This window comes from Canis lupus, chromosome 33, assembly GCF_003254725.2.
Source record: "Canis lupus dingo isolate Sandy chromosome 33, ASM325472v2, whole genome shotgun sequence".
Taxonomy (NCBI): Eukaryota; Metazoa; Chordata; class Mammalia; order Carnivora; family Canidae; genus Canis; species Canis lupus.
Genome location: NC_064275.1, coordinates 12644694 through 12657783, shown reverse-complemented (window position 1 = coordinate 12657783; position 13090 = coordinate 12644694). Strand labels below are relative to the sequence as shown.

The window sequence follows — 13090 nt, the reverse complement described above, 5'->3', positions numbered from 1 at the left end:
GGGGGCGGCTCCGCGGAGGTGGCTGCGCGGCCCCCGGAGCAGCTCGGAGGGCTCGGGGGCGGCTCCGCGGAGGGGGCTGCGGGGGGGAGCAGTTCGGGGGGCTCGGGGGCGGCTCCGTGGAGGGGGCTGCGGGGCGGGGGCAGCTCGGGGGGCTCGGGGGCGGCTCCGCGGAGGGGGCTGCGGGGCGGGGGCAGCTCGGGGGGCTCGGGGGCGGCTCCGCGGAGGGGGCTGCGGGGCGGGAGCGCGAATCCAACAGCGCAGGCGCCGGAGCACAGGGCGCCGGGACACAGCCCAGGATCCGGCCTCCCCCGGGACAGGCAGAGGCCGGGAGGGCCCAGGACAGCGAGGACGCTCCTGCCCCAGCTGAGCAGATCAGCGGCCCCGCCCCGGAGCCTCCAGGCCCTGCAGACGAAGAGCTCCGGAGCTACTGCGGGGGCTGAATCCAGGGCTGCAGAGCTGGCCCCGCCACTGGGGCTGTTGCTCCTGGGGCCTCACGGGGTAAACAACCCCCACTGAGCCCTGCACCAGGCAGGGGCACAGCAGCTCCCCCAAGTGCTAACACCTGAGAATCAGCACAACAGGCCCCTCCCCCAGAACACCAGCTGGACGGACAACTTCCAGGAGAAGCCAAGGGACTTAAAGTACACAGAATCAGAAGATACTCCCCCGTGGTTCTTTTTTTTGTTTTGTTTTGTTTTGTTTTGTTTTGTTTGCTTTTTGATTTGTTTCCTTCCCCCACCCCCCTTTTTTCTCCTTTCTTTCTTTTTCTTTTTTTTTCGTTTTTTTTCTTCCTTTTTTTTTCTCTTTCTCTTTTCTTTCCTTCTTTCTCTCCTCTCTTTTTCTCCTTTTCCCAATACAACTTGCTTTTGGCCACTCTGCGCTGAGCAAAATGACTAGAAGGAAAACCTCACCTCAAAAGAAAGAATCAGAAACAGTCCTCTCTCCCACAGAGTTACAAAATCTGGATTACAATTCAATGTCAGAAAGCCAATTCAGAAGCACTATTATACAGCTGCTGGTGGCTCTAGAAAAAAGCATAAAGGACTCAAGAGACTTCATGACTGCAGAATTTAGAGCTAATCAGGCAGAAATTAAAAATCAATTGAATGAGATGCAATCCAAACTAGAAGTCCTAACGACGAGGGTTAACGAGGTGGAAGAACGAGTGAGTGACATAGAAGACAAGTTGATAGCAAAGAGAGAAACTGAGGAAAAAAGAGACAAACAATTAAAAGACCATGAAGATAGATTAAGGGAAATAAACGACAGCCTGAGAAAGAAAAACTTACGTTTAATTGGGGTTCCCGAGGGCGCCGAAAGGGACAGAGGGCCAGAATATGTATTTGAACAAATTCTAGCTGAAAACTTTCCTAATCTGGGAAGGGAAACAGGCATTCAGATCCAGGAAATAGAGAGATCCCCCCCTAAAATCAATACAAACCGTTCAACACCTCGACATTTAATAGTGAAGCTTGCAAATTCCAAAGATAAAGAGAAGATCCTTAAAGCAGCAAGAGACAAGAAATCCCTGACTTTTATGGGGAGGAGTATTAGGGTAACAGCAGACCTCTCCACAGAGACCTGGCAGGCCAGAAAGGGCTGGCAGGATATATTCAGGGTCCTACATGAGAAGAACATGCAACCAAGAATACTTTATCCAGCAAGGCTCTCATTCAAAATGGAAGGAGAGATAAAGAGCTTCCAAGACAGTCAGGAACTGAAAGAATATGTGACCTCCAAACCAGCTCTGCAAGAAATTTTAAGGGGGACTCTTAAAATTCCCCTTTAAGAAGAAGTTCAGTGGAACATTCCACAAAAATAAGGACTGAATAGATATCATGATGACCCTAAACTCATATCTCTCAATAGTAAATCTGAACGTGAACGGGCTTAATGACCCCATCAAAAGGTGCAGGGTTTCAGACTGGATAAAAAAGCAGGACCCATCTATTTGCTGTCTACAAGAGACTCATTTTAGACAGAAGGACACCTACAGCCTGAAAATAAAAGGTTGGAGAACCATTTACCATTCGAATGGTCCTCAAAAGAAAGCAGGGGTAGCCATCCTTATATCCGATAAACTAAAATTTACCCCGAAGACCGTAGTGAGAGATGAAGAGGGACACTATCTCATGCTTAAAGGATCTATCCAACAAGAGGACTTAACAATCCTCAATATATATGCCCTGAATGTGGGAGCTGCAAATATATCAATCAATTAATAACCAAAGTGAAGAAATACTTAGATAATAATACACTTATACTTGGTGACTTCAATCTAGCTCTTTCTATTCTAGATAGGTCTTCTAAGCACAACATTTCCAAAGAAACGAGAGCTTTAAATGATACACTGGACCAGATGGATTTCACAGATATCTACAGAACTTTACATCCAAACTCAACTGAATACACATTCTTCTCAAGTGCACATGGAAATTTCTCCAGAATAGACCACATACTGGGTCACAAATTGGGTCTGAACTGATACCGAAAGACTGGGATCATCCCCTACATATTCTCAGACCATGATGCCTTGAAATTAGAACTAAATCACAACAAGAAGTTTGGAAGGACCTCAAACATGTGGAGGTTAAGGACCATCCTGCTAAAAGATGAAAGGGTCAACCAGGAAATTAAGGAAGAATTAAAAACATTCATGGAAACTAATGAGAATGAAGATACAACCATCCAAAATCTTTGGGATGCAGCAAAAGCAGTCCTAAGGGGGAAATACATCGCAATACAAGCATCCATCCAAAAACTGGAAAGAACTCAAATACAAAAGCTAACCTTACACATAAAGGAGCTAGAGAAAAAACAGCAGATAGATCCTACACCCAGGAGAAGAAGAGAGTTAATTAAGATTCGAGCAGAACTCAACGAAATCGAGACCAGAAGAACTGTGGAACAGATCAACAGAACCAGGAGTTGGTTCTTTGAAAGAATTAATAAGATAGATAAACCATTAGCCAGCCTTATTAAAAAGAAGAGAGAGAAGACTCAAATTAATAAAATCATGAATGAGAAAGGAGAGATCACTACCAACACCAAGGAAATACAAACGATTTTAAAAACATAGTATGAACAGCTATACGCCAATAAATTAGGCAATCTAGAAGAAATGGACGCATTCCTGGAAAGCCACAAACTACCAAAACTGGAACAGGAAGAAATAGAAAACCTGAACAGGCCAATAACCAGGGAGGAAATTGAAGCAGTCATCAAAAACCTCCCAAGACACAAGAGTCCAGGGCCAGATGGCTTCCCAGGGGAATTCTATCAAACGTTTAAAGAAGAGACCATACCTATTCTACTAAAGCTGTTTGGAAAGATAGAAAGAGATGGAGTACTTCCAAATTCGTTCTATGAGGCCAGCATCACCTTAATTCCAAAACCAGACAAAGACCCCACCAAAAAGGAGAATTACAGACCAATATCCCTGATGAACATGGATGCAAAAATTCTCAACAAGATACTGGCCAATAGGATCCAACAGTACATTAAAAAAATTATTCACCATGACCAAGTAGGATTTATTCCCGGGACACAAGGCTGGTTCAACACCCGTAAAACAATCAATGTGATTCATCATATCAGCAAGAGAAAAACCAAGAACCATATGATCCTCTCATTAGATGCAGAGAAAGCATTTGACAAATACAGCATCCATTCCTGATCAAAACTCTTCAGAGTGTAGGGATAGAGGGAACATTCCTCGACATCTTAAAAGCCATCTATGAAAAGCTGACAGCAAATATCATTCTCAGTGGGGAAGCACTGGGAGCCTTTCCCCTAAGATCAGGAACAAGACAGGGATGTCTACTCTCACCACTGCTATTCGACATAGTACTGGAAGTCCTAGCCTCAGCAATCAGACAACAAAAAGACATTAAAGGCATTCAAATTGGCAAAGAAGAAGTCAAACTCTCCCTCTTCGCCGATGACATTATACTCTACATAGAAAACCCAAAAGCCTCCACCCCAAGATTGCTAGAACTCATACAGCAATTTGGTAGCGTGGCAGGATACAAAATCAATGCCCAGAAGTCAGTGGCATTTCTATACACTAACAATGAGACTGAAGAAAGAGAAATTAAGGAGTCAATCCCATTTGCAATTGCATCCAAAAGCATAAGATACCTAGGAATAAACCTAACCAAAGATGTAAAGGATCTATACCCTCAAAACTATAGAACACTTCTGAAAGAAATTGAGGAAGACACAAAGAGATGGAAAAATCTTCCATGCTCATGGATTGGCAGAATTAATATTGTGAAAATGTCATTGTTACCCAGGGCAATTTACACGTTTAATGCAATCCCTATCAAAATACCATGGACTTTCTTCAGAGAGTTAGAGCAAATTATTTTAAGATTTGTGTGGAATCAGAAAAGACCCCGAATAGCCAGGGGAATTTTAAAAAAGAAAACCATATCTGGGAGCATCACAAAGCCAGATTTCAGGTTGTACTACAAAGCTGTGGTCATCAAGACAGTGTGGTACTGGCACAAAAACAGACACACAGATCAATGGAACAGAACAGAGAACCCAGAAGTGGACCCTGAACTTTATGGTCAACTAATATTCGATAAAGGAGGAAAGACTATCCATTGGAAGAAAGACATTCTCTTCAATAAATGGTGCTGGGAAAATTGGACAGCCACATGCAGAAGAATGAAACTAGACCACACTCTTTCACCATACACAAAGATAAACTCAAAATGGATGAAAGATCTAAATGTGAAACAAGATTCCATCAAAATCCTAGAGGAGAACACAGGCAACACCCTTTTTGAACTCGGCCACAGTAACTTCTTGCAAGATACATCCATGAAGGCAAAAGAAACAAAAGCAAAAATGAACTATTGGGACTTCATCAAGATAAGAAGCTTTTGCACAGCAAAGGATACAGTCAACAAAACTAAAAGACAACCTACAGAATGGGAGAAGATTTTTGCAAATGACGTATCAGATAAAGGGCTAGTTTCCAAGATCTATAAAGAACTTCTTAAACTCAACAGTAAAGAAACAAACAATCCAATCATGAAATGGGCAAAAGTCATGAACAGAAATCTCACGGAGGAAGACATAGACATGGCCAACATGCACATGAGAAAATGCTCTGCATCACTTGCCATCAGGGAAATGCAAATCAAAACCACAATGAGATACCACCTCACACCAGTGAGAATGGGGCAAATTAACAAGGCAGGAAACAACAAATGTTGGAGAGGATGCGGAGAAAAGGGAACCCTCTTACACTGTTGGTGGGAATGTGAACTGGTGCAGCCACTCTGGAAAACTGTGTGGAGGTTCCTCAAAGAGTTAAAAATAGACCTGCCCTACGACCCAGCAATTGCACTGTTGGGGATTTACCCCAAAGATACAGATGCAATGAAACGCAGGGACACCTGCACCCTGATGTTTATAGCAACAATGGCCAAAATAGCCAAGCTGTGGAAGGAGCCTCGGTGTCCATCGAAAGATGAGTGGATAAAGAAGATGTGGTCTATGTATACAATGGAATATTCCTCAGCCATTAGAAACGACAAATACCCACGATTTGCTTCAACGTGGATGGAACTGGAGGGTATTATGCTGAGTGAAGTAAGTCAGTCGGAGAAGGACAAACATTATATGTTCTCATTCATTTGGGGAATATAAATAATAGTGAAAGGGAATATAAGGGAAGGGAGAAGAAATGTGTGGGAAATACCAGAAAGGGAGACAGAACATAAAGACTCCTGACTCTGGGAAACGAACTAGGAGTAGTGGAAGGGGAGGAGGGCAGGGGGTGGGGGTGAATGGGTGACGGGCACTGAGGGGGGCACTTGACGGGATGAGCACTGGGTGTTATTCTGTATGTTGGTAAATTGAACACCAATAAAAAATAAATTTATTATTAAAAAAAAAGTCAGAGGTCAACAATTTGGAGACACATATGTAAATTGTGTATTGGAAGAAACTAAGTATGCAAATGCAGTGACTGTAATTGATTTTAAGAATGTGTTTTTTTTTTTTTTTGGATGTGATGCAATAATTGCTATCGTTGGGACTGATACTTAAATTCTAAACTGGGCAAGTATGTATAGACATTAAAATACCTACTGGTGATTGGTTCCCTCTGTAGCCTTTAGGTTGTCTGTTCCTTAACATCTGCTGGGTGCCTGTAAGAAAAAGTGTTTTGTCTCAGTGATATGGAGTAGTCTTTTTGATTAAGCTTGAGTTCCAGTCATGGTGATTTTTCCTTGAGGAACTTGAGAGGAGCCATCTTCTCCAAAGCAGAACTAAGAGACTCAGCATGTTTGAGGCCCAAAGTTTCTAGAATTCACCTCTGCCATTCTTCTACTCTTGTTGCTGTTCTCTAGTTAGCTGACATCTCAAACATTAAAGATTGGTATTACTTGTTGAGCTAACAGCCTTCACTTATGATTTCAGGGATTGGGGAAGTGGCAGCAATACCATGTTAGTGCTAGGTTATCCATTTTCTCCTAAGAATCATTATATTATGTTATGATGCCAGGGCATACAAATGCAGGCTAACTGGTTTTAACATGGAGGAGACTCAGGCTTTGATTCTTCACTTGAGAATGATACCTAAACATTGGTTTGTAATTTCATTTTGCATATGAGTAAAATTAAGACATAGAGAAGAAGACCATTGTTTGTCTAAAGTCACACATCTACTCATGACAGTCTCAACCCAGCTCTGTCCAGCTTTAAAGATTTTGGTTATGGTAGTACCGAGACCATAGTTACTTTTTAAAAAAAAAATATTTTCTCTATTTTCTAAATCTTACATGATGATATTGCTTCCATAGATAGGTAATATGTTTTTAATAAGTAATAAATGCTATGAAAGTAGAGATAAAACATTTTTATGTAATCTGAAGAAGGGAGAAAGGAGAGATTTTTCCTATTAATGAGAAACACGACCCTGTTTCTCTTTTCCATCCTGGACTGTTTCCTGTGATTGCTCCTACCATATTGTGCTGAAATGACCTGAAGACAGATGGAAACGATGTGTCCTACAGGCTGAAAATATCAGCCTTGACTTATAGTTTCATTAAGACTTCTGTGATCAGACCATGCAAAAATTAGTGTATATTATTAACTAAACTCATCAAGTGCTAATTACAAATGAAACATAGAACAATAACGACAAAGCAGAAGATATTCTTTAATATTCAATATTTGATGTCTTCAGGTTCCAACAGGATTCCATTTAGCTGTAGAAACTTGAATACACACAGATCTGCAAGTATATATCCCTTTGTCCTCTTTGGGCTATGTGTGTTGGCCCTCTGGGGAAGAAACAGAAGTTTCAGAATACATTTTTATTCATGAAGCTGCTCTCTTTGGATTTCTGAAGAAAGGAACTTCTGGGTGGATGAGTAAAATATGTTACTTCTGTTCTGACATGCCTGCCATCAAGACTAGCTGCCACTGTGCACTCTAATGACCCTTCCACAGTCACAATGGACAGTGATACTGACAAAAAGGGTTTGAGACGAAGGGCTGTGTTCACCTGCGCACCACTTTCCAGCTTTACCACGAGCTCTGCATTGGATGCTACTGTATTTGGCTTAAGCTCATGTTTGCATCTATGAAAATAGGATGCTCCTTTAATACTTAAGGACTTTATCTTGGGCAGGGGAGGGGAGAGGAGAAGCAGGATCAAAGTGTTTTGGCAGGCGACCTCTTTGATAAGGAAAACTATGTGGCCCAAGAGCCAGAAGTCCCCAAATCAGGAACAACCGAAATTCTTCTGTGTCTATTGAAACATCTCCAGTTGAGCCATGTTTGTAAATGAACTAGTTCAAAGGCATTTGCAAAGCATGTTCCTTAAAAAAAAAAAAAAAAAAAAAATTCGTTTCCTTCTGATAGTTGTATAAAACTTCAGGTACTTTATAAAAAACCCTAAATGTTGAATTACTGAAGGTTACTAATGGAAAACTAGGCAGTGAAAAATAGTTGGGAGTTGGAGAAATGGAGTGGTATTCAGCAACATAACTCATTTAGGATGTTTCTGGGGCAGGGCTTAAATAACTGAAAATTTGAATGGACTTTTGAAGAGTAGCCTGTTTTTGTTTGAGTCCTACACTATAGGGTGTTCAGCATTTAAGAGTGAGAGTGTGGTTCCATGGAGCTTGAGGGTGCACTGCTGCTGTGAATCCTGGCATGAAAGTCAATAACAAACTTCCAAAATGCTAAGAATTCTGGAATTGTTAGTTCTTAGCAGAACACTCAGCTTGGAGAATCTTTCACCAACGCCCATTAGTTTTAGAGCAATAATTAGAATATAATTAGTCTTGCAGCCCTGTCAGTGATTTTATATTAAGAATGATAAATATCAATATTTATGTGCATGGCTTCAGTTCTTTTCTTTCTTTTCTTTTTCTTTTTTTTTTTTTGCTTCAGTTCTTTTGTGGGTATTTGCTTTGTACCAAATCCAGGCAACTCGGGCTATTTGGGATGACTGATGTGGATTGCTAGTGGGAGGCAACCCCCTGAGTTGGTCCAAGAAAATTGGTGACTCCATGGCCTCAGCATCTCACAAGTGAATAAAATAGCAAAAGAGAAATCCTCTAGTGCTTATTTAAGGGATTAGTTCATGCGGGGAAATAGAATATTTCACAGAGATCTTAACCGATCAAGGAGAGGAACTTCTTTCTGTATGAATACAACCTGAAAATTCTGCCAAAGCAAGAGTGTGATAAAAAATCCTTCCACTGATACGGCTTACAGTGGATAAGGGATGTAATACAGCAAAAAAGAAAAAAAAAAACAGAGGCTCACAGTGGAGATTATGCAGAGCTGAGAGAAATTTTCTTGGGTAATAAACACTTGCAGTCAGAGTGTTTGGGAAGGAAGCGATGTCACAGAAACCTAGTCAGAGAAAACCATGTTGAAATGATGAATTTTGCATTTGTACTAAGGAGGCCAAAAATTTCTTTTGAATTGTTGTATTGACAACACTGATAGAAAAAAGTGACTGTTCCAATAGACACTTGTGGCGGAAGGTCACAATTGGTGTCAAATGCAGACAGGGTCTGCAGATGAAAAGAATTTGATGACTCACAGGGACCAGAAGCCAAACCGAGTAGTGCTGTGTCATTTCCCCTGGCTTCCTGGATTCCCCAGGAGGGGCTGCTGGATGCTTAGCCCAGGACCTGGCTGCATGTTCTATAGCTGAGTGAATGGGAAGTTGAGTGTGTTTGAGGATGAGGCAATCTTAGACTTTAGTATCAGTAACAGAGCATTTGTTATTTAAAAGCTCCTGTTAAATTAATTTAACGAGGAGCCCATTAGACTGTTTTGGCTCTAGCCTAACCCGAACCCTAATCCTAGTGGCCTAGGTCAGCAAACCAAAATCTAAACCTGCAAATGCCTCAAAGTTACAAAATTGAAACGCTAAGGAGAACCAATCACAAACTGCCAACCAGGCTTTAAGCTACAGCCAATCCAATGATTTCTTTTCTTTGCTTCTGCACTTTCTCTATCTCTATATAATTTTATCCCTGAACCACTTCCAGTTTGGCACTGCCCTGTTGGAAGTAACACATGCTCCAATTAACTCGTAAAATTTCTTGTTTGCCCGTTTATTTTTTAATACCTCTCTTGAGTCCTGGTGAGGGTAAACCTTTGGGGGGACTTCCGTCTTGTTGAGGTGGCTGATGGGTCAGGCTACAAATTGAGGAAGTTAAGGATGAGCCAAAATGTCCAACTTAAAAAAAGCAGATTGAGATCTTGGGGGAGATAATTCTGTGAGCAGAGAAAGGGTTGCACATGCGCAGAAGAGTTCCTGGCAGTTGAGGTAGAAGAGGAAGCTGAGAGAAATATAAACACTGGTTAAAGAAGAGCATTTCTGATGTTTTACTTTCTTTCATTTCCACATGGACACTTTAGTAAAAATGACATTATTTATATTGGAATTAAGTTTGTGAGTTGAGCTATGACATATCAAGCCTGACCTCCAGGGCATATTTGGGAGGAGAGAGGAAGTCCAGTGAAGGGCAGTCTCATTTGGATTACAATTGAATTTTAAACTGTATGCAATTATTCTTCTATAATTTTTAGTATGCATCATTCTCTATTTTTGTTTATCTTTATAAAATACTTATTTAATCTGCCCCAAATGTTATTGGGCATAATTAACTGAATTGAGGAAATTTCTGCTGACAATTGCAGTCAGAAGTCTGTGCCTAGAAGGTAGAGTGGATGAATAGACATTTTTATAGAATGGGTCCAGAAAAACTTTCATTTCTATTGGCGTTTGCTTAACATAATATGCCTCCCAGTTATCATTATTCGCAGATTAATAAGATAGTTTATAAGCTTCTTATCAATTTTGTCAATATGTAATTATTTTTCTGACTAATGAGGGATTGTTAGCACATAAATAACATATCAAGAGTGTGTCTTGCCCATTTTAGTTAAGTCGGATACTTACTCAATTGGTGATAAAAGCAAGATCTAAATTTAAGAACATACTTTATGTCCTTCTTCAGTTGAAGGTATAACGCAAAGTAAATTAAGGTTCTATATAATTTATTGGATTTTTAAAAGCTTTATGTGCTTTTCCTAAAAATGCCTTGAGGCATTAACAATAAAATTAATTTAAGCATCTGCATCTACTTACAGCAATAATGATATATTCAAAAGGAAATTAGTAGCATGCAAATCAAGCAAAATGCCCAGTTAACCCTTGGGGTATTGAAAGGTGTATTGCAAATACGTAGTTATTTTAATAAGGAAGGGCAGAAACCTCTCTTGGGTCCTCTTTTTTACATTCTCTGCACTTCTCTTGGTGAAGCATCCGAGAAAAGAAACTTAATGTTCAGAGGCGCCTCTTGGAAGGTGGATGCCCAGGTCTTTCCTTTTCTGTGGTTTCCTGCCAAGAGTCCCTGCACCCTCAGCCTGTATGGGGCTGGGAGTGGGGGGTGGGAGGGGGCGAGGGTGGGGGGGGGGCCTGACTCTGCAGGAGCCCAGTTCACACCACACCGCACCAGTACTCCCCAGCCAAGTGTCTGCTGCCAGGGAGCTGCAAGCATGCATCATTTTATAAAGTGGTCTTTGCAGTCGGCTCTAGAGGGTCCTTCACATTTATGCTTTGTTTATTAAAAAATGTCTAAAAAGTGAGAAGAGAAAGTGGAAACATACAGAGCAACTCATGAGGGGGAATAAAAGAAGCTTTGACAGTTTTCTGTAACTGATTTTTTCATGCACCGTGACCCCCTCCCCCCTTTTTGCTAGTGGGGCCAAAACTTAAACTTGGTCATTAGGGATAATTAAGTCTCTTCTGGCTACAACAGGCGCTTTTAGGTAAATAGTGCATCTGCTCAGAGCTGGACTCACCGTCAGGGCTGATTCTTTCCTTTCAGGTGGTACCTCTTCCATCTCCTCCTTCCCAGGAAGGCCAGAGGGTGCAGAAGGAGCGGAGTGTCCCCAAGGTGTGGGTGCATGCAGCGGCCTGGGACTGGGAGGAGGCTCCGGTCCAGCTAGGCCTCTGCGAGCGGTGCCGGGCCTCGTTGGGCCTGCCGGTGGCCAGGGCGGCCAGCCTCACCGCCTCAGCCCCCACCCACCTGCTACTGTGCTCTCAGCAGCCCCGCAGGGGGCTCTAAGCAGCTGTGCTGTTCCTGAGCACCCCACCTCCACATTTCTGATGCTCCCATTACTTATGGCTGTGACTCCCATTGACCCCCAGCTTGATAGCCGGGCTCGGGCTCCCTTCCTCAGGATCACTGTGTTACCCCAAACGGTGAACTCCCCAGCCAGCCAGCCGCAGCTATTCCCTCTGGGACAAAGGAAGCTCCTGGACTGCTTACAGGTCACACTGAGGCCACAGAGGATGTGGGGTGCTGGGTCAGGCCCTCTCCCTGGCTAAGCCTGCCATTCTATTCCTCCGCAGTCAGCCCCGATTGGCAAGGCCGATTGGAGGGGTGGCCCCCGGCCTCCCTTTTGACTAATCTAGAGTTTCTCTTGCCCTTCCATCTGATGCCAGATTCAGATCTGTAGGTCCCTGCTCTTTTCCTCTTATTTTCCTGTGAAGAAGGAGCCATTGGTATATGGGAAATACAAAGGGGAGAAAGAAGTGATCAGTTCCCTGTAACCTTGAGTCAAATACTTGTCGACGTCCCCGCTCTCCGGTCCTTGCTGCGTGCTGTGGCATCAAGCTCTGTGACGTCTGCGAGGGCAGATGTACAGCCAGTGGTATGCACGTTAGCAGGTAATTGGTAGGGAGAGGAGAAGGAACACAGGGCGTGGAAGGAGGACCTGTCACAGAAATCTTTGACAATCACTTCATAGTGGCAGCAATCAGGGGTGCCGCACAGTTGCCATCTGGAAGTATGGATTTGCTTTCACTTACTGTATTCATCTCACTTGAGAAATGAAACTAGCTCAGTAACTTTTGTTTGCTTCTCGCCTTTAACCCTTCTTAGTGAGAATAGACCAGGAACCAATGGATAATTTTGTTTGACTGTATTCTGATAGCATTCGTGTGCTGGGGCCGCATAACGGAATACCATAGACTGGGTGGCTAAAACCACAGAAATTTTTTGTCTCTCGGGTCTGGGGACAAATTTTTTGTCTCTCTGTCTCAGGTCTGTCTCTCAGGTCTGGAGGCTCAAGTCCAAGATCAAGGTGTCCACAGGTTTGGTTTCTTCTGAGGCCTCTCCCCTTGGCTTGCAGATGGCTGCCTTCTCCCTGTGTCTTCACATGGTTTTTCCTCCAGGTACAGTATCCCTGGTGTTTCTTTCTCTTCTTAGAAGGACACCAGCCATGCAGGATTAGGGTACTACCTTGATGGCATCATTTTAAATGAATTTCCTCTTTAAGGACCTGTTCTGGGGGAATGGGAGTTGGGATTTCAACAAATGAATTTTGGGGGGATCCCTGGGTGGCTCAGCGGTTTAGCGCCTGCCTTTGGCCCAGGGCTCGATCCTGGAGTCCCGGGATGGTGTCCCACATTGGGCTCCCTGCATGGAGCCTGCTTCTCCCTCTGCCTGTGTCTCTGCCTCTTTCTCTCTCTGTGTGTCTATCATAAATAAATAAGTAAATAAATATATAAATCTTTAAAAAAAAAAGC

At 42.8% G+C, this 13090-nt stretch overlaps 1 long non-coding RNA gene across 1 annotated transcript in view; it reads right to left on the bottom strand.

The window, feature by feature from the left end:
* Window positions 1–12161, bottom strand: part of LOC118353211 (uncharacterized) — a 34985-nt gene extending 22824 nt beyond the window's left edge. The window contains exons 1-2 of the long non-coding RNA XR_004811697.2: window positions 11359–12161; window positions 6109–6167 (exon numbers count right to left, since the gene is read on the bottom strand). This is a non-coding gene — a long non-coding RNA (uncharacterized LOC118353211). The remainder of the gene's footprint in view (window positions 1–6108; window positions 6168–11358) is intronic.
* Window positions 12162–13090: the final 929 nt, after the last annotated feature.